This window comes from Octopus bimaculoides, chromosome 8 (assembly GCF_046866305.1).
Source record: "Octopus bimaculoides isolate indiv1 chromosome 8, ASM4686630v1, whole genome shotgun sequence".
Lineage (NCBI taxonomy): Eukaryota > Metazoa > Mollusca > Cephalopoda > Octopoda > Octopodidae > Octopus > Octopus bimaculoides.
Genome location: NC_142935.1, coordinates 97,460,044 through 97,470,220, shown reverse-complemented (window position 1 = coordinate 97,470,220; position 10,177 = coordinate 97,460,044).

Here is a 10,177-nt window from a genome sequence, read left to right as displayed (position 1 = left end):
CAGGCCCAAGAAAAGCATTAAATAGCTGAAGGATTAAAATTAAAATTAATCAAAGGACATACTAAGTATGTATACCTGCTGGAAATAACAGTCAAAACTCTTATTTAAATCACCAAATTACACTGACAATAACTACAGTAATCAACCGAAGGCAGATCAGGTTAATAAAATCTCCTAACGTACATTTAAGTATATGGACTAATGTGGACCGGTTTCTGCACAGGCAAAAGAAATTGCCTCAGCTTCTTCAGCATGCAAACAATTCGCAAACAATTCGCGAGAAAAAGTAGAAGAAACCGGCCCACGTGAGTCTATATACTTAAATGTACGTTAGGAGATTTTATAAACCTGATCTGCTTTCCGTTGATTTCTGTAGTTATCATCAGTGTAATTTATCGATTTAAATAAGAGTTTTGACTGTTATTTCCAGCAGGCAGACATACTTGATATGTCCTCTATCCTTTTTCTCTTACATGGTTCTATAATCCTTTTCTAAATTTTTTCATATATAAATTTTGCTAAGTTAGGATGCACGTCGTTACGTTCACTTTTAATTCGCACTCTTAAAACTCGTTTTGACCTCCTCTGTTTTCCAATTCATGCCCCTATTATTTGATAATCATAAGTTTAGCCTCTCCTGTCCTTCCTCTTTCTGGTCATCATTTCTTCTCTATCTGTCATTATCTTACTAGCAACTCTAAGATATATCATTTTATGTAGATAAGGGCTGGATATATGGTCCCAGAAATATAGCGGCCGGGGAGTATATCTGACATTAATTTATCACCACCAACAAGAACTTAACTGTCAGTTCAAAATGGATTTAATTCTAAGGGCTTGTAGACAACATTATGCATTAAGTCTTTTGAATGTGATAAATATAAATGTAGCCATATCACCATTCTTCTTTCTCCCCCCACCCCCATTATTTCCCTCTGCCACTCCTTCGGGTATAAACTTTTTCCCTATATTCATTCTGCCCCAAAAATAGCCAAAGGAAACAATGTAATTATTCTAGTCTCCTGTACTGATAAAAATTTGCTAAAAAATTATGGTTTATCCTTTATGTTGGAAATCTGTATGGTTGTCTGCTTCTGAGGAGATCGGCTTATTTCAAATTGATGTAATGTTTCCATTGAGCGATAAAATGAAGCCGATTGAAACGGCCGTAAGGCACTGATACCTGCACATCCTTGTTACTTATTTGCTTTAGGAGTGGCTGTGTGGTAAGTAGCTTGCTAATCAATCACATGGTTCCGGGTTCAGTCCCACTGCGTGACACCTTGGGCAAGTGTTTTCTACTATAGCCTCGGGCCGACCAAAGCCTTGTGTGTGGATTTGGTAGACGGAAACTGAAAGAAGCCCGTCGTATATATGTATATATATATATATGTATATGTGTGTGTGTTTGTGTGTCTGTGTTTGTCCCCCTAGTATTGCTTGACAACCAATGCTGGTGTGTTTATGTTCCCGTCACTTAACGGTTCGGCAAAAGAGACCGATAGAATAAGTACTAGGCTTACAAAAAATAAGTCCCGGGATCGATTTGCTCGACTAAAGGCGGTGCTCCAGCATGGCCGCAGTCAAATGACTGAAACAAAAGAGTAAAGAGTATATATATGTATATATATACATATATATATATATGCATGTGTGTGTGTGTATAACAACAGCAACAACAACAATGTACAGGGAGATCGATAATGGTAGAATCGAAGAAGAGTAAAGTTGCTGGAATGGTAGTAAAGTGGTTCGGGAGAAGTGACAAAGGTCATAGAAGAAGGAAGGAAATAAGCTGACGATCAAACTAGGGTGACCATGTGAGAATATGTTACACACGGTTCGATGCTCTTCTGCACAAAGAATACACGAGGAGAGAAAAACGTGTATATGTGGGTGCGCGTGTGCGTGCGTTGTATGCGTGCGTGTATGTGTGTTATCCAACCGCCATGCTATAGGAAAGGTGTCTTCGTATAGACACACGCACACACACAATTGTGTTTATATGTGTATACGAAGGGAAATAACCCTGAAATCCGGATACGTTCGTGCTGCTGGCCGAGGTGAGAGGGATAACTCCCTTGGCAAACAGGACACAGTCGTGTGTCGATAAGCCAGCTGGAGGAGATGTCCTCCTGGGGCTAAAAGCAACAGTAACATCCACCCCTAGGGGTCAGCCACACTTAAGTGGCAATATACTACACTTTATCGTGCAGTTACTGTTAATACTTCATTTAGAGAATTAACATTGCTTGTTTTCACCTTTTTAATATCAGTGAAGAATGTCACTGGAAAAGAAGATATAAGGTCTGCCAGGTTTTTCTCTCTCACCAAGGTCATCAGCTGTCGAACGCCGACGAAGGGAAATAACCCTGAAATCCGGATACGTTCGTGCTGCTGGCCGAGGTGAGAGGGATAACTCCCTTGGCAAACAGGACACAGTCGTGTGTCGATAAGCCAGCTGGAGGAGATGTCCTCCTGGGGCTAAAAGCAACAGTAACATCCACCCCTAGGGGTCAGCCACACTTAAGTGGCAATATACTACACTTTATCGTGCAGTTACTGTTAATACTTCATTTAGAGAATTAACATTGCTTGTTTTCACCTTTTCAATATCAGTGAAGAATGTCACTGGAAAAGAAGATATAAGGTCTGCCAGGTTTTTCTCTCTCACCAAGGTCATCAGCTGTCGAACGCCGACGAAGGGAAATAACCCTGAAATCCGGATACGTTCGTGCTGCTGGCCGAGGTGAGAGGGATAACTCCCTTGGCAAACAGGACACAGTCGTGTGTCGATAAGCCAGCTGGAGGAGATGTCCTCCTGGGGCTAAAAGCAACAGTAACATCCACCCCTAGGGGTCAGCCACACTTAAGTGGCAATATACTACACTTTATCGTGCAGTTACTGTTAATACTTCATTTAGAGAATTAACATTGCTTGTTTTCACCTTTTCAATATCAGTGAAGAATGTCACTGGAAAAGAAGATATAAGGTCTGCCAGGTTTTTCTCTCTCACCAAGGTCATCAGCTGTCGAACGCCGACGAAGGGAAATAACCCTGAAATCCGGATACGTTCGTGCTGCTGGCCGAGGTGAGAGGGATAACTCCCTTGGCAAACAGGACACAGTCGTGTGTCGATAAGCCAGCTGGAAGAGATGTCCTCCTGGGGCTAAAAGCAACAGTAACATCCACCCCTAGGGGTCAGCCACACTTAAGTGGCAATATACTACACTTTATCGTGCAGTTACTGTTAATACTTCATTTAGAGAATTAACATTGCTTATATATATATATATATATATATATATATATATATATATATATATATATATATATATATATATACATATACATCTATATAAGAGGATGAGGATTAATATATATACCAAATCATTCAATTCGTTGCAGAAGACTACATAATACAGGAGTTTACACCGATTTAATAGACACAAGTCCATGTGTGATCCTTATTTTATTGAATAGAAATGAAAGAAAAAATTACTCTTGACCCACTAAAATAAGGAATCCGATTGTTGTTCACAATTCATCATGGCGCGTTACCGTTTCTCAAACTCCCCTGAATTTTGTAACTATTTTACGAAATATAGTATAACAGTCACATACACATAAACACACTCTATTTTTTCCCCTCCTCCTCATCCTCCTTTTCTCTTTCTTCTTATTTTCTTTTTCTTTTTTTTTTTTACATCTTTTCATGGTCACCTTTTTGAAATGTTCATTAATTTTTGCTTTCGTTCTTCTCTTCATTTGATTCGTTTCTGCTTCAATCATGCTCGAAATATATTGACTGTCATTTATATCAAGCAAGGTCTCTCTCTTAATTCTAAAGCATTTTTCTTCAATTATAACTTGAGCAAATAAAACGGATGAGTCTAAGAAGAAGCAGTCAAGCTGTTGGGGTTAATGCTGTACAACAATACAGATATTAGAGAGAAAGGGAAAGAAAGAAAGAAAGAAAGAAGGAAGCAAACAAACAAAAGAAAGAAAGAGGAGAGGAAGACGGTAATAAAAACTAAGAAATCTGAATGTTTGAGCGAACGATTTCACTGATTTTGTTTGCTTTTGTGATGTTTTCCTAATAATACTTTCTCGTATGACACAATAAGTGTTTTTACTCAAATAAATCTTTGTTGAAGATGTGGCAAATTATTTTGATACTTTTGGTCTATTTTACCAATGAACACGTGACTAGTTGTTATTTTTGCTGTTGTTTTATTGTTAGTTCGCTTAGATTATTCTTTAACATTTTCAACATTGTTATTTTCTTGTCTTTTGCTGAAGTGTCAACGTTTAAAATGGCGGTGATTGTTAATTTAGCAGCCATCATTTCCCAGTCTGTTAGCCCTGTTTAAAGTAATATTTGGTAAAGCCACAAAAGAATACGCTTCCTGTATTTTCTGCCCAACTCCAAAAGCTGACGTACCCCCGTGTTTCTTAGCTTGTGTCACTACGTCTATAAATGTACGCCTGAAGGATATGAACGGACAGATGTCGACACTATCAGCCATTGACGTAAATCAACAACAAAAAAAAACACGAGCGAGGTAAACATTTATTTATTTGGCGAAAAGGATTATTGGAATAAAGCTAGGAAAAGAAAGGTACACTTAAGCCTAAAAACACCCCTTGTTTAGCACACTGACATTTCAGTGAGACTGACCTTATACCATTCTTTTATTTGAGGGAAAGTTCTTTTTCAATAAATATGGTGTTGAAATTTGCACAGGAACAATTGAAGACAGCCGGCCTCGGATTATTATTTTCTTTTTTCATATCCACCGTCATTTCCTGAATTGTGGAGGAAATTAAGTAAAATGTAAGAACATAATTTCTTGTGTTTCAAAAGCACCATGGTGAGTTTATCTCCCGGTAAAGCTGAGTCCACGGTTCAAGTTCGACTTTCGCTGGTAGCTATTTTAATTGCACTTCCATAATTTCTAATCGGTTATGTTAAAACTTGTCAGGATCTTTGAAAGATAACTTTATTCACGTGAAATCAAAAAACTACTTTATTGTTTACGAAATGCCGGGCAGCAGAGTGACGGACAAACTAACATCTCAGTGCGTTTCACGTTATGAGTTTAAGTTCCATACAGGTCAACTTTACCTATAATCCTTTCAAGTTCAATAAAATAAACAGTGTGGCCAATCGACTACATCGTAAAAAGTGGAGCCCAACATGGCTGCACTCGAATGCCTGAAACTAGCGAAAGAAAAATGATTGTTGCAACGTTTGGGCGGAATAAATATTGATCGTGTACTTATTCAAACCGCTAGAAAGAAGAACCTGTTATAAAATTTCGAAACTGTATTTGTCTTTCAAATACCTTCATCAAAAACTGTGTACCATTCAGAAAAACAAAGTGTTAAATTTACATTAAATTTAGATTTCAAAATGTGTCAAAATTTTTGTCGTACAACTGTGAGCTGGTCACTGACACAATTCTAATGTGACAAGGAATTTGTTACTGATATATTCTGTTCTTGTAACCAGAGTTTGACAGAATTAGTTTCCAGCAAAACAAATCTGTTGGACAATTGCGTATCCCTGTTGATGCTATTTCCAGTTAATGCTCTTGGAAAATTAATACACGCCACACAATCTCCCTTTGTCTAGTATTGAGTGTATATATATATCTCTTCAACAATAACAAATGTTTCATTTGTTGTAAATAATTAATAAATTAAAATTTTCATCGAGTAGAAACATTGAGCCGGTACATATGTGCTTGTCTTTATTTATGCATGTATCTTATTCATATATTTGTATCTATAAAAATAGGTGAATAACTACGATTAACTCATCAGGACAGTGTACTTTTTCTTTCCGTGTGTCCTGTTGGAATCCACCATCTTGTTACTGTCGATACGCCTGAAAGAGAAACGTGATAATTAAAATCATCGAACCTATATATAGAAGGATAAAATAAAAACGATTTATTAAAATCTTCAAACCTGTTCTGAATGGAAATAACAGCAATAATATAACAATCAGTCAATGATGTGGATTAATAAATATAAACAAATTACAGAATATCGGTACGCCTGGAAAACTGTGATATTTAAGAGCATGCGGATTCATCAAAAAGCTATTCTAAAAATTCAGCTGGTTGGAGCGTTCTATGAGGTATACTAAAGTTGTCAAGAACTCAGCTGTCAGTTAAACACATTTGAAATCTGATGAGTACATTTATGTATAAAAGCGCTAATTTTCTTAAAATACCATAATAAAAAAAACGTTAAAACCAGACTTTGCTTTAACTGTATTCAACTGATATATATATATACGACGGGCTTCTTTCAGTTTCTGTATACCAAATCCACTCACAAAGCTTTGGTCGATCCGAGGCTATAGTTGAAGACACTTGCCCAAGGTACCACGCAGTGGGACTGAACCCGGAACCATGTGGTTGTAAGCAAGCTAATATATGTATGTATATATATATATTATGTGTGTGTGCGTGTATATGTATGCATGTATAATATATATATATATATATCATATATATATATATATATGCATATATATATATGTATATATACACATATGTGTCTGTATGTGTATGTATATATATATATATATATATATATATATATATGTATGTATAATATATATATATATGCATATATATAAGTATACATATATATGCATATATATATATATATATATATATATATATATATATATATATATATATATATATATATATATATATATATGTATATATATACACATGTGTGTGTGTATATATATATATATATATATATATATATATATATATATATATACATACACATAAACATACACATATATATACATTCATATACACACTCACATGCATACAGATATATATTTGTGTGTAATGTGTTGTTGTTGTTTGTGTTACTGCACACAAGATTCAGACGTTTAAAAATGAACGAAAATTAAGTTTGGAAACACAACGACGGCATTTCACATGTCCACGTCGTGAATATCCGATTTTTCAATAGATTACCCTTTGTTACCGCTGTCTCTTATGTCATGCGTTTGTTTTGTACACAAGTCGGAAGTTTCTTCACTTGCTTAATACTTTTCCAAAAGTCACTAATGGAGAAACTGCGCATTAATCATTTTTCTTTTTTTTTTCTCCCTAACACAGTTTAGTTACTGCTAGCTTTGTTGCGCTCAATTGTCTATTGTAGATGGAGATGCGTTTCAACGAACATGTTGATATTGTTATATTTGTAATCATTTATTATCATCATCATCATCATCATCATCATCATCATCATCATCATCCTCATCATCATCATCATCCTCATCATCATCATCTTCATTATTATTATTATTATTACCATTATTATTACTGTAGACTTTTATCGCATTTCATTGACTTTTCCATTTCTTTCTTCCCATCCTTTATGTAAAATCCCAACACAATTTGCTAACTGTTCTTGTGATGTCCCCCTCATTTATGCCCCTGTGGCTAATAAAAATTATTATTATCATCATTATTATTATTATTATTATTATTATTATTATTATTATTATTATCATTATTATTATCATTATTATTATTTATTATTATTATTTATTGTTATTATTATTATTGTTATTATTAATATTATTATTATTATTATTATTTTTTTTTATTATTATTATTAATTATTATTATTATTATTATTATTATTATTATTATTATTATTATTATTATTATTATTATTATTATTATTATTATTTTCACTGTTGATACATTTTTCGTTGTGTGAAGTAATTTTACAAAACAATTGCCGCAGCCATTGTCTCTGTGACTGTTTGTGTTTCGTTTTCTACAGCTCTTTTTTCTTTCTTTTATTAGTATTGTCACGTTATCGTTGTTGTTCTTGTTGTTATGTAGCTCAAATTCTTTCTCTTATTCTATGAGGTTACGTTGGGATTCGAAATAAATTTAACTGCTATTTCTAGCACATCGAACGACCACTTTCGTTGCGTTTGTTACTGTTGTTAATGTAGGCGATTTGTCCTACGACAGTAGTAGTAGTAGTAGTAGTAGTAGTAGTTGTTGTTGTTGTTGTTGTTGTTGCGGATGTGGTTGAGATATTGTGAATTGCAACGACTGGTCCGGATTGTGTATGGCGGTGTTGCTATTTATTGGGGGTGAATACTTTGGCAGAGGTTGTTGTGATCATAAATTAGTTGCGCTGGTGCTAGTTATTGTTCGTGGCGGGTAGATGCGAGGGTGGGGTGGGTTTTGGGGGTGGAAGCTGATGCTATGGAGCTTTTTATTTTGCGCAAGTATTTTTGATGGTTGAGGTGGGGTGGGGGCAAGGTTGGCGGATCCGTCCTCTATATTGACGGCATCTCGTTTTTCTTTTTGCACTTTTTTCGATAATTTGTTTTCAATATTTGGTGTTGCTGTCGCCGCCTTCGTCGTCGTTGTTGTTGTTATTGTTGTGGTTGTTTTTGTAGTTAGTATTGTTGTTTGTTGTTGTTGTTTTGTTTTACATATGATCTGATCTAGCAATCAGAACGACATTTAATTTTATTCAACAAAAGCAATTTAGAAAATGTTTGCGTGTTCGTTCCACTAAACACAGACACAAAGCTACGTGTAGTGTTATGCTCTGGCGAAAGCTTTAATACACTTGCAGTTTACAGCCTGCAAATAATTCAACAGAGATTGTGCAGCGACCAACCTTGTTTTTATTTACTTTTTTCTTTTGTTTCCGTTTTTGAGTTGTTGTTTTTTTTTTGTTTTTTTTTTAGTATTTTCCCCGGCAATTCAAAAGAAAATTATCTTTTAGTTTTAATTCTTGAATATTTTTTTTTATTCTATATCTTGTTTTGTTTTGTTTTTTTACTTTGTTTCAACGTGTATATGCGTGTGTGTGTGTGTGTGTGTGTGTGTGTGTGTGTGTGTGTGTGTGTGTGTGTGTGTGTGTGCTGGTTCTGTTGCTTCTGTTTTCTCAGACCATTTACATTTTTGAATTTTTCGTTATTATATATTTTTTTCTTGGTTATGAATGGCAGCAAAGCTAGAAGAAATATTTTCTACATATTCTTTTTATTTATAAATTTGAAATTTATAAATTTTAATAATTTTTTTCAAATTGTAAAATTTATAAAATATAAAAAATAAAATTTATGAATATATTTAAAAAAAAAACTTTTAAAAAGTTTTGTGAAAATAACATCTTCTCTATAAAAGTTACTAGGAGATTATATTTAAAGTTCACAACTTTTTCAAGAAATCAGCGGAATATTTTTGTTTTACAAATCTTTAGAGTAGACTGAAAAATTTAGTTGACTGATTCGATCTCACAATATTATAAACAAGCGAAGACAACAACATCTATACCACCGGTTTTCAATCACTTTTTACCAATGGACCGCTTTGATTACTGTTTATTCTGGAACCCGATGCCCATTCGTTGTTTAAAAATTAGTTTTATAGATACTTTCAAAATTCTTATTTTGTTTTTCACACATTAACTTGTGTAGGTTGAATTATGTAAAATGTCGGAGAAAGAAACCTTGCTGTTTCTTACAATAAACACCAATACATACATCTAAAGCAAACTTTTTTCGGGGGCACTTAAAATACTAACGTGGGTACCCAATTTTCTATTTTGCTTGCGTGGACCCCGCAAAATTTTGTATGGACCCCCGGAGCGATGTGAATGCCGGTTGAAAGTCACTGGTTTATGCAGTCATTAGATTGCCAGAAATAGCAGCCAAATACTACACTACCGTCTTTAGAAATGATGACATAAAATAGCTGTAGTTTAAAATTCTATTTGAAATGAAGCCGCTATGTTCGTGGTTGAACTCCTCTCATCTTAGTTTTGATCAGGTAGGGATAATCTAAGGTTGATTAAAAACGACAGCAAAGCAATTACAATCTAAAACAAGAGCACTCAGAGAGCGCATACCTCTGCCAAGGCAACACCAATGTCCTCTCAACGATTAGCCAAAGATGATTTTTAAAATGAGAATATTTGAAATAAATTTGACTGCTGTCACAAACAAGAATACTAAAATTGAACCCGACCGCTCTCAAAAGCTAAGTAAGAAAAAAACGGGAAAAATAATTCAGAATCCTTGTCCAGTACCGGATTGATCACAAAATCTAATCAGTTCGTGCCAGTTGCGAGTCCAAACATCCCTGAAAGTTT